Source organism: Vulpes lagopus, chromosome 1, assembly GCF_018345385.1.
Source record: "Vulpes lagopus strain Blue_001 chromosome 1, ASM1834538v1, whole genome shotgun sequence".
Lineage (NCBI taxonomy): Eukaryota > Metazoa > Chordata > Mammalia > Carnivora > Canidae > Vulpes > Vulpes lagopus.
Window position 1 is genome coordinate 78,421,577 of NC_054824.1, and position 18,428 is coordinate 78,440,004.

Genomic DNA, 18,428 nt, shown 5'->3' on the forward strand with positions numbered 1-18,428 from the left:
CAGGCAGCAGGTTCTCCTCAGATCTTCCTTGTTTCCTGTCCAGAGGCCTAGCCTGCTTGGGTCTTCTCAGTGCCAGTCCAAGGCTTCTTCTTGGCTACAACTTGGGATCCTTTTCTCAACAGGATTTAGATCCCCCTTCTGGGAACACTGCCTTAGGTTTCCTTGACCAACATCCATCCTGTCCTGATCAATTTGGGACCTCTGTGACCTCACCCTGGTCTTGGGAGAAAATCACAGACACTGATCTCATGTTTTCAAATGTCATCGAGAAGAGTGACTGTACTTTGTCTTCTTCCTTGAATCCAAATGTCCATGGGACACCTGGGTGGCTTAGCCATTGGGCATCTGCCTTCAGCCTAGGGCATGATCCTGGAGACCTGGGATCGAGTCCTACATCGAGCTCCCTGCATGGAGCCTGCTTCTCCCTCTGCATGTGTCTCTGCCTCTCACACACACTCTCTCTCTCTGTCTCTCATGAATAAAGAAATAAAATCTAAAAAAAAGAAAAAAGAAAAAGAAAAAAAATCCAAATGTCCTGACAGTGACCCCTGCCTGATGGCTTACAGTTGAGTACCTGACTTGTCCCTTTGCAGCTCATCCATCAGGAAGCCTGGTGTCACCTGTTGGACCAGCCATGCCTCTGTCCTTCCTTCTGATCTTCACACCCCTCCCATACCTCGCTTCCTCCTGACTCATCCGCAGCCCAGATCTGGTAGTGTTGGCTGGGACAGCGACAAAGAGGAAGGTGGAGAGATACTGTTGAGTGCCTGGGGAGAGACATGTGATCACCCCTGGGTGTTAGTCCAAGGACAAGCTACACAGTCAGCCTTCATTCTTTCTCATCACATTTAGGAAACATGAAGATGTGTGTGTGTGTGTGTGTGTGTGTGTGTGATGCATGCATGTACACACTCATTTATACATGTTGCCAGAGATAATGTATGAGGGTAAATATGTGAAGGCCTGGAAGGGGATTTATTTTTTCAAGAATTGAGAAGAAAAACCAGAACTGTAACATAAGAAACAAAATGATGTCAAGATGAGTATGAATATGTGGGATTAGTGACACTTTAGAGGTTCAGGGTTTTCAGAGCAAACTCTACTCTGTTTTGACTGTGTAGCTCAATGGACCCATGTCGTTAACTGAATGGAAAACCATTTGTATATTTTTTCCTCTAACATGCATCTTCTATTAAAAAGGTTTTTTGGGGGGCACCTGGGTAGCTCAAGTCAGTTGAGTACCTGCCTTGGGCTCAGGTCATGATCTCAGGGTGCTGGGATCAAGCCCCACTTCAGGCTCCCTGCTCAGTGGGGAGTCTGCTTCTCATTCTCTCTCTGCCATTCATCCCACTAGTGCTCTCTCTCTCTTTCACTCTCTCTCTCAAATGAATAAATGCAATCTTTTCAAAAAGCTTTTTTAAGTGCAAATATGGATGTTAATTAATAATCAATTGGAGAGGGATCCCTGGGTGGCACAACGGTTTGGCGCCTGCCTTTGGCCCAGGGCGCCATCCTGGAGACCCGGGATGGAATCCCACATCGGGCTCCCGGTGCATGGAGCCTGCTTCTCCCTCTGTCTGTGTCTCTGCCTCTCTCTCTCTCTCTCTGTGTGTGACTATCATAAATAATAAATAAAAATTTTAAAAAATCAATTGGAGAGAACAGTCTGATATGGAAACACCTAAGTTCAAATTTCCACTCTGAAAATGACCGATGGTGCTATTGTGCCTCAATTCCCCTACCTGTAAAATGGGGATAATAACAATTCAGTCATCAAACTGTTATTGTGTACTTCTCTTTACCAAGCACCTGGGCTTGGTATGATAGTACCAAGCTAGGATGATAGTAATGAACCAAGCAGGCAATCTCTCCACTTTCATGGAATTCATATTCTGGTTGGGAAAGACAGATGATAAATTGCATCCAGGGTAAAAGGGGGTTGTTATTTTTGAAATGATAGCAACGTATCTCTAATGAACTGATATTTGAATGCAGACTGAAGGAAATGAGGGAATGACCCAAGTGGACATTTGATGAAAGAGCTTTCCAGGCAGACAGAAGATCAAGTGCAAAGGCACTAAGGTGGCGGCCTTCGTTGTTTGGGAAACAGTGGAGGGGTTGGTGAGGCTGAAGAGGAGTAAAGGAGGGGAAGGTGGTAGGAGATGGTGTCAGCGAGTCCTCGAGTCCTCGTGGGCTTGTTAAAGATGTGGTATTTCCTCTGACAAGGTGGGGTGTTTGAGCAGAGGAGTGGCAGGCTCTGATTTAGAATGGCTTCTGCGTAGAGAATAGACTGTGGGTGTGAAGGTGAAAGCAGGCAGAGCAAACACCCAGGTGAGAGAAGACAATGGTTTGAATTAAGGTGCTAGTGGAGGAAGAGGTGAGAAATAGTTTGATTCTAAAAACATTTCCAAGGTCGAGACCATAGCATATGTGATGGCTTGGGTGTGACGTCAAGATTTTGACCCTTGAGGACTTCAAAGAATAGAGTTTTTATTCACTTGGTTAGAGAAGTCGGGAGGAAGAGCTGGTTTTGGAAAAGAAAACCGCAAGTTAGGTTCGGGAATGTTCCGTTTGAGATGCCTATCGCATGTTCACGTGCAGGAGAGCAGCAGACGGCTGGGTCTCTATATCTGGGTCTCAAGGGAATGGTCCGAGCCAAAGCTACAAACTCAGATGTTGTCAGCACAGGAGGGTGTTTACCACCTCGGAGCTGGACGAGATCATCTGGAGTGTCGGTGGAGCTACGTCCTTCCCAGGTGTGCGGAGGTCAGAAGATACTGAATGGAACATAATTCTGTAAGCTGAGAGCTTACGTGGAAAAGACCAAATGCATAAATACAGAAAAGAACATAATTGTAAGGAGTGTCTGCCGGAAGAGTCAGAAGCAATAGAAAGTGTGTGCAAAGAGGACCTTAGAAACCAGTCGATCAACCCCCCTCTCTTACCTCTCTTTTACTCTGGAGGAACGGAGGTTAGAGAGGTTAAGAGGCCTGCCCAAGGACACTCAGCTCATCAGCAGCTGAGTTGGTCTTACAACTGAGAAGCCCTAATGGCTGGTGCAGTGCTCTTTTCGAGACACACACACACACACACACAGACACACACAGACACGAGGCACCGGCTCACATTTACTGCCTCAGCTCTCTCTGAATCTGTTAACCAGGGCCAAGCAATTCTTCCAAAACAGAAATCTAATGATATCGCCTGGTGCTTTCATACCTGCTATTTCCTCTGCCTGGAATGCTCTGTGTCCTCCTGCTTCTCTGCCTGGCAAATTCTTGCCCTGTCTCCATTCCTGGCTAGAAGGGCCCTTTGCTGTGGGGACTTCCCTGCCCCGCGAGTGGAGCCGGTCACTGGCCCTCCACTAGCCTGTGGTGCTCCGGCCCTGCGGCAGGCCTTAGATTTGCTGTGATTATATCTGCCTCTCCCGCCTGCCTGTGAGGCTCAGGCTTTCTTCTCGTCCTATGTGACCTCTCTAGTTAGCATAGTGAATGGCACTTAAATGTTTGGAGAGGAAGGAAGGAAGGAAGGAAGGAAGGAAGGAAGGAAGGAAGGAAGGAGGAAAGGAAGGTCTTTTCTCTCACATTAGCTCAGGACAATGGCAAAGCTGCCATTTAGTGACACTTCAGTTCCTCTGACCTAAGTGTGTTCTTGGTCCACAAATTGACAATGACTTGTGGGGTGGAGATGTTCTTTTTCCTTTCCTCTCTCCCCAGGCGCGATAAGCAGGTGACTCGGGGACCTGGCAACTATTCAGACAGTAAAAGTGATTGGTGCCTTCTTTTCAAATCTCTCTTTCCTATCAATGTATGTGTGGCTGTTGCTCGTTTGCCTTTTGCTGCAAGGCCAGATTTGTGTTAGTGCCTGAGCCATGCACAGGCGTGTATACATACGTACACACACATCTACGCGCCTTCTTGGGAGAAGCTGCACTCTATAGTTTTTCAGAGGTACCTCCATCTCCCAGAAAAATGCCCTCAGATGGGAGGCAGGAGGCAGTGTTGTGCTCAGGTTTGTTATCCTAGAGCAGGAAAATTTGGACTTACTTCTCTTGGCAACTTCATTCAAGATAAGTTTGGAATTTCCAGGTCGAGTGAATTCTAGGACAGCCCCGGTGGCGCAGGGGTTTAGCGCCGCCTGCAGCCCAGGGTGTGATCCTGGAGACCCAGGATCGAGTCCCTCACCAGGTTCCCTGCATGGAGCTTGCTTCTCCCTCTGCCTCTCCCCGCCCCCTGCCCCCCCCCCCGTGTCTCTCATGAATAAATAAATAAAATATATTTTAAAAAAAGAGTGAATTCTAAGAACTCCTTTCCACCCCCTTATGTTCACTGCTCTTTAGCATGTTTGTTTTGGATAATTCTGTATTAATTGCTGTATTTGCATTCTACTTAATTAACACTGTTCCGGTAAGTAGGGAAGTGCTTCTAATAGAAGTAATTGCTGTACAGGTTATTGCAAAGGTTTTTTTTTAAAGATTTTATTTATTTATTCATGAGAGACACAGAGAGGGGCAGAAACACAGGCAGAGGGAGAAGCAGGCTCCATGTAGGGAGCCCAACTTGGGACTTGATCCCGGGTCTCCAGGATCACGCCCTGGGCTGAAGGCGGCGCTAAACCGCTGAGCCACCCAGGCTGCCCCCATTGCAAAGTTTTAAGGAAGGTGATAGAAGGTGATGGTGACACCATGGTGATGGGGTCAATGCTCCAGGTTTTGTTCCTAGTAAATGAGTCGGAGATTCTAACTAGGTTGGATTTGCCCAATTCGGGAGATGCCTGATGCATGTGGTGAGCCAGGCTAGTAAAGCAATTGTCCCTTCCTGAGGTTTGGACTTCTGAAGCTCTCTTTTATTGAGAGCTCTTGAGTAATCACTGTTAATCAATACAATACTGTAGGATACAATTAGGGTTAATTAGCCCAGCATCCCAAGAAGCTCTGCTCCTCTGTCTGTGTCTCCTTGGTGTCTCCCCTTCTTGGCCCCTGCTTCCCCTGGAAAGAAAGAGTCTCTGGCCTGTGTCCCCAAGACTGAGGTTTCTTTTCTTCTCTTACCGCACCAAGTCCTCTGTCATTCATTCACTCATTCATAACATGCAGAGGGAGAGCCAGGAAGTGGCGTGAAGTGATGGTGGGAAAAGCAGAAAGATAAAGCAATCAAAACATAGTGGAGAAAGAGGGAGAGTGAGAGAATGTGGTGGAGGATAAAGATGATTTTTATTACCTTTCAAGAGAGAGCTGCTGCCAGAGAACCCTCAGAAAGCATTTTGTCTACTTTCCCACCCAACAGACAAATGGAAAACTCTCAGGCTCATCCTTTTTCCCTGCAATATATGAACTATTTTCCTGTTTTTGTATTAATTAAAATAACGTGTGTCCCTATATTGCACACATTTATATTTTTGCGATGACAAAAGCAATCTCAGGATCTGTAGGGACTGAGAATGGAGAGGTGGGGGTGGGGGAAGCAGCTCTCACAGCAGTGGAAGTGGAAGTGTCTCAGACAGAGGATCAGGAGCCCGGCCCTCACCCCAGCCTGGAGCTCTGGGAGAAGGTTTTTCCTTCGCAAGATCTCATTGTCCTTACCTATAAGATAATAGGTCTGGATCCAATGCACTGTGTTACCTCTTTCCGTTTGATTTCTACCCCTAATTAAATGGATGGGCTATCAGAGTGGTATGATAGCCCCCCCCCACACACACATTTCCTTCCTTTTTTCCTCTTCTCTGCATCCCTGTCGTCTCGTCCAGAGTGTGTCTTTCCTTTGCAAGTTCCTCCCCCCCATTCTGCACTTTATGAGGTCTGGCATTTCTGTTGCCCTAGAAAGTCTTTATTTCTGAGATTGTGCACTGCTTCCCTTTTTACTGCATCCCATAAACTCCCTTCTTAGGATGCCTTCTTTCCTTCCCAACATCCTGGCCAAAACTGCTTCTCATCTCAGTTCAGGGGTGCGTGCGTGTGGGTCTGTCTGTGTATGTAGGGAAGCGCCTCTGGGGCTCAAACCGTCTCCATTCCTCTGCTTTATCTGGGATTTCCTTTATGCAGAATTATGTTATATAAAATGATTCATTCTAATTCTTCCATTTTTGGCATACTCTGGAAAGTCTTTTAAATGCTCTCCTTCTTCCGACGCATCCATTTTTATTCCGCAGTTCTCTCTGGTTACCTCTCAAAATCACACTCCCTGAGGTTTGATTTCTCAAGTCTTTTGTCTTTATCCTTCATTCTTCCGTTTTCTTTTCTTAGGTCACCTTTTTTTTTTTTTTTTTTCTTTTAAAAATACCTTTTTCTGTTCAGCAGAGGGCTCCCTTCCCATCCGTCGTGCAGCCCGGGCAGCTCGGATTCGAAGCCCCCCTCGCTCCCCCCGGGCCCTTCTCTCCCTCCCGCTGTCCAGCCAGCAGAGACGCCTGGTACCTAAACTTGCAAACCATCACATCAGCCTGGACCGCTGTGATCCCGCTGAACCTTCGCTCGCAGCGTTGAGCCCTCCTCGGGCCTCCGGGGGTCACTCACCTCCTGGACGCCCTCCCAGTGGTCCCCGGGGTTATTTTACTCCCTGCAGCCCCTACTGCTCCTCAAATCCTGCTGTAGGGTGGGGGGTTGCCGACCCTCGTTTACAGTCGAAGAAACTGAGGCTCGGAGGGGTTCACTCAAGGTCAGGCAGCTTGTAAAGTGAACCCTGATGCAGCCGGTGCCGGCCTCCCAGTGCAGCCCAGCAGCCTCCCCTCACTCCCTTGGAGAGCAGTTTGTTCCAGGTTCCCCCGTTTTGTACGAGAGTCCCCCCCACCTCCCACCTCCCACCTCCCACCTCCCACCTCCCACCTCCCACCCCCTCACCTTCCACCTTCCACCCCTCTCACCTCCCACCCCCCACCCCCCACCTTTGCATCTCCAGCCGGGAAGACCGTCTCCAGCTAATAGGGCTGGGGGATTCGGAAGGCGGGTGTGGGTGGGGGAGGGAGGCTGCGCTGAGGCCCCCGGAGGGAGTCAGGCGAGGAACGGGGTGGGGGGGGGTCGCCGAGGACAATAAGGCCGGATGTGGCCACAGGCAGCAAGCGCTCCGGGCGCCCCGGTCTCGCCGGCCCGGGTCCGCCCGCCCGAGACACGCACTGGGCAGGCGGGGCCCGGGGCGCGCAGATGCTCGGCGCCCCCTCGCGCCCCGCCGTGCGCCTCGGGGCCGGGGCTGGCGGGGGAGGCGCGGCCGCCGCAGGTCCTCTCCAGCCCCCTCCTCCTTTCGCTCCCGCTCCCTCCCCTCCTCGCTGCCGGCTCCCAACTCCTCCCCCAGCGCCCCTCCCTCCCTCCCTCCCTCCGCGGGCGCGCTCGGGCTGCTCCTCCCCGCTCCCACCCGCGCTGGGGTCGGGAGCTAGTTGGAGCGCGGGGACCGCCGCCCGAGCCCAGCTCCGCGGAGCCGCGCGGCGGCCGGAGGAGCCCGAGCGCGGCGGGCGCGGGCCGGGGCCCCACTGCACCCGGAGCCCGGAGCCCGGAGCCCGCAGCCCGCAGCCCGCAGCCCGCAGCCCGGAGCCCGCAGCCCGCAGCCCGCAGCCGGGGCCGCCCTGCGCGGCCGCCCCGCTCCCGGCTCGCCTGCGCTGCTTGGCGCCGCCGGGACCGGGGGCCTCGGAGAGCCCGGCACCTGCGCCCGCAGCCCCGGAGGTGAGTCCCGGGAGCCGCGGCCGTTTCCCCTGCGCGGGCCGGGGCTGCGAGTTGCAAACTTGCGGCAAGTCGGTGGGCAGCGGGGCAGGGGCCCCGGGGCGCGCGCAAGTTGGAAGCAGGGGGAGGAGGCTGCGGGCGGGAGCTGGAGGGGGCCCTGCGCCTCCTCCCGGTCCTCGCCCTCCGCGGGGCCCTCGCCTGGGCCGGGGCGTCGGGGCTGCAGCGCCGATGGGGACCCGCGCGGAGATGAGGCCCCGGGAGGGCGCCGAGAGCCCGGGCGGCGGGGCGCGTGGGAGCGCGTGGGGCCCCCTCCCCGGATCCCTCCCAGACCCCGCGGAGCCCAAACTCTGCCCCTGGGGAGCCCCAGACGCCGCCCCCCCCGGAGGAGGGGAGGGAGCAGGGGAGGAGGGGAGGGGAGAGCAGGGGAGGGCAGGGGAGGGCAGGGGAGGGGAGGGTCCCGCGCTCCCGCCCGGGCCGGAGCGGAGGGGTGCGGCGGCGGGAGACGGGGGATGGGGGGCGCGAAGGGCGATTCCCTGATTTATTTTTCTCATGGTAATTTGTCTTTGTGGTTGGGGCCGCGCATTCACTTTCCGCTCACGTCGTGCGGGAGCTCCGGCGCGGAGGGAGGGCGCGGGGGGCGCGGCGCTCGGGCCGGGGGAGGGATGGAGGCCGCGGAGGGGATGCGGGCCCGCGCGGGGCGGGAGCCGGGAGGGCAGGGCGCGGGGCGGGGCGGGGCGCGCGGCCAGCGGAGGGGGACGGGGCCCGCGCCCCCGGCGGCCGCAAACTTTGGACAGCGAGGAGGAGCCACCTGAAGCGCCGCTCTGGCCTCGTCCCCATGCCCCGTGCCCGGGGTCGGGTGGCTGCAGGCGCGCGGGGAGCCCCCGCGGTGGGGGCTGGGCGGGGGCGGGGGCGGGGGCGGCCCGCCCAGGGGTGCGCTCCTCCCCGCGCTGCGCCTGAGCCCGCGCACCGGGGCCCGAGGCCGGGGAGCCCGCGCGGTCCCACCTGCTCCGCCTCCAGCCCTCGCCGCCTCCTTCAGGCCCCAGCGGTCCCAGCTCCCTCCGCCCTTCCCGGGCGCCCCGGTCCCACCCTCCCCAGCCTCCCACTGGGGCCTCGGCTGCTCCGAAGGCAGCGGCGCCTCTCTCCCGCGCCCTCCGGGCCCGCCTCTCCGCCCCCCCCCACTTGGCATCTTTTAGCCTATTCTTGCCCATCCTTTCCCCCTCACTCACCTCCCGCTCTCCCCATTTCTTGTTGACCTTTAAAAGTGACCTCTCACCTTTTCTGAGCCTGGATGGGCGACCTTGGGGACGCGGCCTGGGTGGTGGTTGGGGAGGATCTGGAGCCTGAGACCTGGACCTCCCAACTGAGAGATGGGGTGGACGGATTAAGGAGCAGCTTGGAATACCTGCCCCAATCCTGTCCGAAAGGTAGACCCCCCAAGAGGAGGAAGGGGGGAAATATGAAGGGGATAGGGAGTTTGCCACTTGGTCCCCCAGAAGACACAATTGCCTGGGGGAGACGCGCTCAGCGGGAAGGGCTGCCTCTGGCTGCCAGGTTAGGGGTGGTGGGGGTGGGGGTGGGGGGAGCACCTTTCGGTATCCACAACCACCAGCACCAGTGTGGGAGGCGGTGGCCAATCTTCCATCTCCTTTCCCATTCTAGGGAGTAAGTGCCAGAGCCTTTCTCCTCCAGAGCTAACAGCAATTTGCAATGCCATCACCTGGACATCAAACACTTTTTAAGTACCTACTGTGTGCCAGGCGCCAGGCTAGGTGCCCATAGATACAAAGAGGTGTGGGGCTGAGCTCATGCCCAGAGAGTTGGCTAAATTCATCAGTTTCGGGGATCCCTGGGTGGCTCCGGGGTTGGGCACCTGCCTTCCGCTCAGGGCGTGAGCGTGATCCTGGAGACCCTGGGTGAGTCCCACGCTGGGCTCCCTGCATGGAGCCTGCTTCTCCCTCTGCTTGTGTCTCTGCCTCTCTCTCTCTCTCTCTGTGTCTCTCATGAATAAATCAATAAAATCTTTAAAGATAAATAAATAAATAAATAAACAAAGAGATAAATAAATTCATCAGTTTGATCCAAAGAAGACATTTGTGCATCTGTCTGGTGAGGGAGATAGTGAATGGAGAGGTTCATGGGCAGTACCACACAGCGAGGACTTGGTGCCAAATGGCCACCCAGGGCTTAGGAGAGGACTATTTGAAGAAAACCTCTGTGCTCTGGGACAGAGAGCTGGGCTTGTTGACTCTGCCCCCCTCCCCACCAGCTGCTGGAATAGAAGGGAAGGCCAGGAAGGGGTTCCCTTTCCACTTCTAGAGCCAAACCAGGAAGGCAGAGAAGCTGAGAGAGGTCCAGCCTGGCTCTGTGGACTGACCTACACTTTGGGGCTGGTGGAATCATAGAAGCTTTTATTTCTTTTCCCCCCCTTTTTTTTTTCTTCCATAAAAGCTTCCTATCCTTGGTCTACCCTTCCTGGCTTATTGAAAGCCCCTCTGTTCTTTACTTCTTATTGAGGCTCAAACCTGGAAGAGGGCTTGGGGATTGTCCGTGTCACAAACTCCGATGCCTACAGAGGGCAGGCAGGTGACCATGGCTGTCCAACCCATGGCTGGAAATGCGAAATGGTCCAAATAAAATGGTCTAAACAAAACTGATGTGCTGCCCTTGAGCAGTCTTATGCCCTGTAATTCTAGATCAACAAATTAAGATGAAGCATTATATCTTTGTGTGTACGTGTTATCATGTCTTCTGTACTTTGTGGGTTGGTGGACACCACACAGCCTGATCCTACCTCTAATCTGCTGGCCTCCCAGCCCACCCTCATCCTCAGGGCCCATGAGGATTCTTCTATGACAACTTCTCTAGATGATGGGTTTATTGAGGTCAGGGAGTCATCCGTCTTATATAAATCTGAGCACTTCACATCCACTGATGCAAGACTCCAGATGCACAGCCAGGACTGGGGCTCAGGTCTCTTCCCCCTCCCCAGATCCCCAGAAACCCAGTGAGTGTAAGTCACCTTTGTTCTTTACACAAAAGGAAGAAAATCCAACCATGACTTTTTGCTTCTCCTAATGTAGTAGAACCTTATTCAGAGGTAGATAAGAAAAGTCTAGCAGCTCACATTTGATGTTCAGGGATCCCAAGGAATATCCAGAAAGTCCTGAGCCCTGGGTGTGGGTCTAAAAAGGGGAAGAGGAGCCCCGGCAAGGGAGGAGGGATGGCAGACATTTATAGAGGATTAGCCTGGCAGGGCTGAAGATCAGTAGGTGGAGTGTGCACACTTGGGAGGAAGATGCTGTTGTGTCCAATTATTTTGAACATTAATCATGACACTCTTGTTCTTAATCTTGGTAACCCTCCTGTATCCCACAGGGAAATTCAATGAGGTAGCAACTCAGATCTCAACCATATAATCAACCTGTTCACTACTTTCATTGAGGACTGAGGTATAGGATGGGCACAGAGGGCAAAGGACAGTTCTCTGAGTAGAAATGCATTCTACTATGGAAGCCTTAAGTGACGCCGCCCTGAGCCCCATGCCTCCAGCAGCCAGATGTTCCCTAAGATCCTCAAGTGTTGGCTTTGTTATTTCCTAGGTGCAAGGTAGAGGAGACCAACAGTGGGGGCAAATTCACATGTTCGCCATTCACTGAGCATCTACCTAATACCAGGCGTTGTGCTAGAAGCTATGGATATGATTGTGAACAAGATCTATCTCTGGCCTGAATGGAGGTGAATTGGTATGACTAGGAGGACACAATTACTCGCATCGCCTCGACTTGTATGATGGAATTTATTGTGAGGTGGTTTTTAGGGTTTTTTTCCCCCCGTGGGTTTGTCTTGGTGATCTGACCGCTAATGTGGAGTTGTCCAAAGGACTTGGAGTCCAGGGTTGTGGGAAGGGCTGAGAGGGCTAGGATTGCATCACCTCAGGTCTTCCCTCAGTTCCTCAGATTTCTCACTCATCAAGAGGGGCTGAACACCTACCTTGTTCCTGCGGTGTGCACAGGGGCAAAGCCGGGCACCCGAAGATCTGGGGATGAGAACTGTTGGGAGTGTTGGTTATTTATTCTTCAGAGTCTGAATGACCCTTTGCCCCATCCAGTCACCTACATCATTAGCCTGTCTTCATTGATTGGTGACTCTGTGTGTGTGTGTGTGTGTGTGTGTGTGTGTGTGTGTTGGAAATCGTTACCTCCAATGAATGACTTTCCTTCACATTCAGATCTTGGCATTGGAGTTTAGGCACCAGTAAGTTGGTCTTAAATCCATGACAAAGCTTAACTAACTTGGTCTTAAATATATGAAAAGAAGCCAAAGCAAGTGGCTTGACTAATGGGGTTTCATTGAATTGCCGAATGGAGCCCTGCTTTTACAGCTTGTGTGGGCAACACCTGGATTTCACAGCGCTTTACTGTTGTGAACCTCCCTCTCGCTGACGTTCGATTTGATAACGTGTGCCTTAGCTATAGAGATGGCCCAACGATGGGCAATCTGGAAGGGGATCTTTGCGTATGCCATTCTCTGTCTCAGATGGAGGATTCTCCTCCCAAGACTTTTTTTTTCTGAAAAAAAAATTTTTTTTTTTTCCCCTATAACTGGCTTGAATGCTAGAAAGTAGCAGGGAAAAATTCCAGCTGGGAGCAGAGTTCTTAAAAGGAAGCCGGGTGCTGAATGTTCCATGGCTCTGCGATGTCACTGTTCCTCCCTTCTGCTGTAGTGTTTTGCTTTAGTGAGCATGAGAGATGAAAACCGAACCTTGCAGAATGCACTCTTTAATCCTGACATTAGTCAGGGTCTCACCGATGAGAAATTACTACACATGGTAGCTTCAAAATGGAAGAAAGAAGAAGGTGGTTTCCTGTCTCATTTGCTGCTGGGCACAGTGGGGAAAGCAGGAGGGGGGACCCCAGGGACGGAGAACAGGCTTGGGAGGGTTTGACCTTGAGCCCACTTCCCAACAGTTGGGCTGTTGATCCTCCTCTACTCTGACTGGACACAAGAGGATAAGGATTCTGCTGGGCTGTCCCTGAGCAAATGAAAGCTCTAAAGGCAACGCTGTGCGTGCTGAGTTGTGCCACGACACTGCCCTCATTGATCTGCGTTTAATAAGGATGACTTCATCAGACTTGCACCTGGAACTCGTTTGAATTTGAAGCCTTGTCGATATTATCAGAATATCTTTGCATTTGAACCAAGAATGTCTCTGGCTGGCCTCTTCTCTGATAGGAAGGGTGGGTTCTGGCGGGGAGGATGGCTGGTGACCATCTGGTCTTGTCAGTCCCCTGAGGATCAAATTGGAGAAGATAGGTTTAAATTCCCAAAGGAGGAGTCTGGGTTAGAACTGAGGGAGTCTGCCCCCCTTGAGCACTCCTGCCAGACCTAGAGTCCCCATCTGTGAAAACGAGGTGGTGAGATGAACCCTGAGACTTTGTGGCCCTCGAGGTCAGCAGCCTTGAGTGGAGACTGTAGTCACTTCTCGATTTTCCAGGAAGATCTCTTTTTTGTGGATCACTTGTGGAGAATGTTTAGTCTAAGACCAGCTTCCGGTTCCTCCTTGCCCCACTGCTGGTAAGCCCCCGACTGCCAGTATGTTCACAGAGTGCATTCTCCTCTTAGCCTCTGCCTGAGGCCAACGTCATTTGGAAGGTAAATCTGCTCCATATTAGGTATGTGTGTGTGTGTAAATATACTCATACACGTCCATGTGTAAACATAGGTGCGAGGCATTGCAGAGCTGCGTTATGGTTTGATCGTCTGGCATTTTGGACTATGTGCAGCTCCGTTCATCTGCCTAGAGAGACAATTTCCGGGAAACGGCTGGTGGGGTAGCAATTTGGATCTATCCCCACCTGCCAACCCTACTGCTCCACCTGAGCCAAAGCTCCCTCCATACCGCCCTAGTCCCCTAGTCGTTGTCCTGAAGGGCCCCCAGGAGCTCCCCTTCAAGGAGTACAAAGGAGCTGCAGTTGGCTCTTAATTATTCAGGGATGGATGGATCCAGTGTGTAAAGCAGCCGACCCAAGCCTGTTCTTTCCCTTCTTTTGGTGCCTGGAGTAACTCTATACCTGTCCTGAGAAGCTGGGGGAGATCTTATCATTTAATACAAACTTTTGTTTCTAGCAGCTGGTTCCCTCTGCTCCTCTTCCCTCAAGGCGCCTGGGGGAAACCAGGAGCCCTGTGAGAGGCCTTTTCCACCTTAACCAGGGTGTGTTTCTGCCCAAAAGCAGGACAGAAGAGGAAAATACCACTAGACTAACTCCAGCTTCTGTGGCGTCAGGTCCCTATAGGTTTCCTGGGATCCTGGTTTTCTTCCCACCTCCCATTTGTAGAGCCACCCGTACTTGCAGTTTATGGAGTCAGCTGGTCACCCGGGCCCCATCAGGAGTCTCAGGGGAGAGCAGTATCCTTATGGCACAAACTCCCAAACAGCCCAGCTCCCAAGAAGCACTTCTGTGAACGCCGATCAAGGCCGAGGGGCATTTCCCTGCATAGACCAGGTACCTTAGGGCCACCTGCTCCCTTTAAGTATCTCTCTAGCTTGCAGAGCAAGCCTCTCTTGACATACGGGGCCCAGTCTGGAAAGCTAGGCTCCAGTGGGCTCTGGTATTCGGGTAATAGAAGCCTGGCCCAGTTCGATGCTAATTCACTGATTTCTGTTAGAATCACCTAGAGAGCATTGAAAAAAAAAAAAAAAAGAAAGAAAGAAAGAAATAGAGATGACCAGCTCCAACCTAGACCTTAATTAAGTCGGGGTCCCTGAGGGTGGAGCCTGAGCAATTGATATTTTTTTGAGCTTTCTAATATGCAGCCACGGTTGAGAGCCACTGACCTAAATCTTCTTGCCTAGGCTCCCGCTGGCCTTACGCCAATGGCATGCAGAATCTCGTGGCCCTCAGCCCTTCAAAACAGCCAGGTCCTTTCTAGTAGCTACCAGCTACAGCTCCTGGCATTCAGATCATAGCTACTGTTTCTGTTCCTGTGTTCTGAATTTAATGACTTTCTATTATAAGCTGATTGTGGGAGCACCCTTCTAGTGTAACATCATCCTGGTCATTTCTTCTTAAAACCCATTTATAAAAGTAATGCATATTCATCCAACACTGTTGCTTATTTCCTTCTAGATATATATGTAACAAAATTGTGATTGTTCTGAGGTGCTTTGTAACCAGCCCTTTTCATTTAATAACACATTATGATAATTTTCCCATATCTGTCTGAGGTATTCTTAAATGGGCTTTCTGAAGGCCGCCAGTATTCCATCATGTGGATGTGCCATAATTTATGTAATGAATCCTCTGTGGGTTGGACATCTATGTTGTAAACCATTTTTTACTATTATAAATAATGCTGCAGTGAACATCCTTGTATATAAATCTTTGTGCCTATTGATGATTATTTCCTCAGAATAGATTTCCAGAAGGGGAGTATTTATGCTTATTTTTAACATGGACCATCTAGACAATTTTTGACTGACTTCCTATCACAATAAACATTTTTCTTATTCAGGGCTGAAAAAGCAAACTGTTTTCACTGGACTCCCATGAGGCTTCAAGCTGGCTGCTTCACCCCACTTGACCCAAAGGTCAAAAGCTTCACCTGACTGGGTGCCTCAGCTCCCCCTCTAGGTGTCCCACAAATTACTGCTTCCCCCCTCTGGGGGAGCTCCAAGTCTCTCCTGCCCCTAACTCCCAGCATCTTCAGTTTCTTCTTTCACCTGGTTGGCTTTTTCCTCTTCACATCTCCAGCCCAGGAAGTATGGGCAAGCATTCAGTGCCTTCAAGCTATTGTTCCATTGTGGCAGCTATTATTTATTGAGCTGTTACTATGCCCCAGACAGTCTTTTAAACTTCGGATACCCATTCTCTCTTTTAATACTCAACGGGCCTTATGTGCATTTATTCTACACAAAGAGCCTGAAACCTTGAGGGACAAACCATTTGCCCAAGGTCACCCAGTTAAAACGTAGTAGAGCTGGGGTTTAAAGCCACGCTGTCTGACTTCAGAGCCTATCCTCTTAACTATGAATACTTTGCATACTTTGGGTGTATGTATATGTATGTATATTTTGTCCTGTCTGTGGCTTGTGGTATCACCGTGTTGTTCACAAAAGCCCTGTCAGCATCCCATGGACATAGACTGTGCCTTTCTCCAACAGAAGAGCAGTTCTCTCATACGAGTGGCTTTAGCCTTTTCACTTCCTTGATTCTGGGCTCACCCCTTCCTCCAGGGACCCCGTGCCAGAAAACATTTCTTGCTTCCTCACTGACCAGCTGCCAGGATCCCAGCATGCCTTGCAGCTTAGCAGGTCCCAGTTTGACATATCCCTATTGCAGCTTCTCCACCCAGTCAGAGCAATTTGGATGCTTCTTGCCCAGTATGGCTTATAAAGCTGTCAGGGAGGCATGCTATAGTAATGATGGGGGGATAGGCAGTCTGACTTCTGTTGGACGTCAAATTCGGTTTAAAGTGGAGGCCTGGATACATTTTTTGTGTACTTGCCTCTTTAACATTGCCATTGCCCAAAAGAGAGAGGAATAGCAACCAAAACTATCCTCCTGATTTGATTCTGACCATGACCAAGAGCTAGGTGATGATGTGACGGCGCTCGGATGAAAGACACCGCAGCAGCGTGGTGTTAATCACAGCTGAGGAAAGAAATGACATGGCCACAGACCTTCCCTAGGATGGAAGAAGTCTGATTTTAGGAAGCCTCAGCTTACGATTAAGGATTCCAAAAGGGAAGATGGTTTATGGCAGGTGAGATTCTGAAAAATGAAGCCTCAGAGTTTTATCCATGAGTTGGATGAAACTAGAGTAAGCAAGCTTATCAAATTTGTTGATGACAAGACTGTGATGGGCAGCTCCTATAAAAGACAGAATAAATATTCAAAATGATCTCAACAGACTGGAATGCTGGGTTTAAACCAGCAAGATGAAATTTAACAGGGGCAGATGGAAAGTCGCATTTAGATTGCACAAATTAATTACTCAAGTTCATGAGGGGGGTGGAGGGTGCGAGCAGACTTGATTTGGCTGAGGATCCGGAGGAAAAAATCTGAGGGGTTTAATTGTGCACAGGCTTTGTAGGAACCAGCAGAGTAGACGGGCTTGCTCCAAACAGCACCGTCTTCAACGGTACTAAGAGAAGTGCAGGGACCAGATTGGGGTCATTGTGTCCTCATCTCTGGACATGGATTTTAGAGGGGACCCGACCGACTGTAGTGCGCTCCGTGGAGGGCAGCCAGCCACAGGAGGGCTTTGAGAAACCCAGCCACCAGAGATCTGGTGAAGGGAACTCTTCCACTTAGGAAGAAAACCCTGGGGGTCATGATGGTTGACTGCCAAAGAGGCAGCACTTCCGATAGGAGAGAACACAGCTCATCCATTTGGGAGAACCGGGAGACTCCAGAGTAGCAAGTACAGGAAGCTGGATTTTTTCAGAATGAGCATCTTCCCAACCAGATGGGTTGTGGTGAAGCAGCACCAGCTGTCAATCTTGCTGCCCAGGACGCTGCTCAGGGACTCCCGTACTGGAGGTGGATGATCGGCCCGGTGAATCTCTATCTCTGTGTGGCTCGGAGTCCGGAGGACACCTGCTGCCTTTCCTGACTGCTCTGGAGCCGTTGTCCTCAAAATGACGTCCCCGACCAGCGGTACCAGCACCACCTGGAACCTGTTAGGAGCGCAAGTGTTCTTGGGTTGAACCCCAGACCTCCTGACTCAGTGATTCTCAGGCTGGCGCCCAGCAACCTGCCCTTTAACAAGCCCTCCAGGCCATTATGTTGTGCGCTGAGGTCTGAGACACTACCCTAGAACCCCCCCCACCCCAGGCCATTTTTTTCTGTTGCTGGGTGCTCGTGGCACTTCGACAACCCATAACACTTTACTGGGGAAATAGTGTGGAAACTTGGAAGGCATGTGGGTTTCGGGATGAGACAGCCCTGAGTTCAAACCCAGCCCGACTGATTCTTGTTCCTGGGGGTTCTGTGAGCTCCTTTCTGTCTCTGAGCCTTCTTTTTTTACTGGAAAATGAGGGAGGACTAGTTTAAGGGAGGATTAAATGACGTAGCATAACCCTTGTAGCTAGATGCTCACTATGAGTATCACGTCATACTGGGAAGGGCTTGATTGGCATAGGAGTAGGTCAGAGGGAGGCCAGGGTGCGGCCTCCTCTGTATCCCCTAGACCCACCAACAGGGCACTCCTTCAGGGTAGGAGTTGGTTACCTCTGGGGCTGCCACCTTCCTCCCTCCGTGGACAATGGAGAGCCACGGCCACTTTCCTTCCACCCCTATTCAGGACTGCGTCCTTGTGAGCACGAGCAGGTTCATCCTTCCAGTGGACGGGGTCTTGAGGTGTATGAGTCTAGCGTGCAGTTTGACCCACCGAGGCCATCGATGAGAGGTCTTGGGCCCGAACAGCCCTCAGCAGCCTCTAACTTTACATGGGTAAGGAGCCTGAGTTCCTGGTGTCAGCCAGGCTGGGGAATGAGTGGGCCCTTCTCGGAGCTGGAATGTGCCAGGGTCACCTCTAGGAGTCCCTACTGGGTGGTCAGCCAGTGGCGTCTTCAGTTCTTCAGAGACTCAGAGCTCGTTGCCCAGCAGGTGCCCATTCAGTTTCGGGTTGACAATGTCTAATAGAAAGCTCTTCTATTTCTCTGAGGTCTGTGTCTCTCCCCGAGGGCTCCATCTCTTCCCACGTGGCTGTTCCAGGCAAACACAGTCTCTTCCACGCCACAGCTTTTCAGGCATTGGAGACCAATTGCCTTCACGTCTCCCCCGCT

The 18,428-nt window shown here is 51.9% G+C and overlaps 1 protein-coding gene across 1 annotated transcript in view; it reads left to right on the forward strand.

The window, feature by feature from the left end:
* The first annotated feature begins 7,348 nt into the window (after positions 1 to 7,348).
* Positions 7,349 to 18,428, forward strand: part of SEMA5B (semaphorin 5B) — a 118,005-nt gene continuing 106,925 nt past the window's right edge. Inside the window, exon 1 of the mRNA XM_041723922.1 lies at positions 7,349 to 7,642. The gene's annotated coding sequence lies outside the window, so the exon portion shown is untranslated. The remainder of the gene's footprint in view (positions 7,643 to 18,428) is intronic.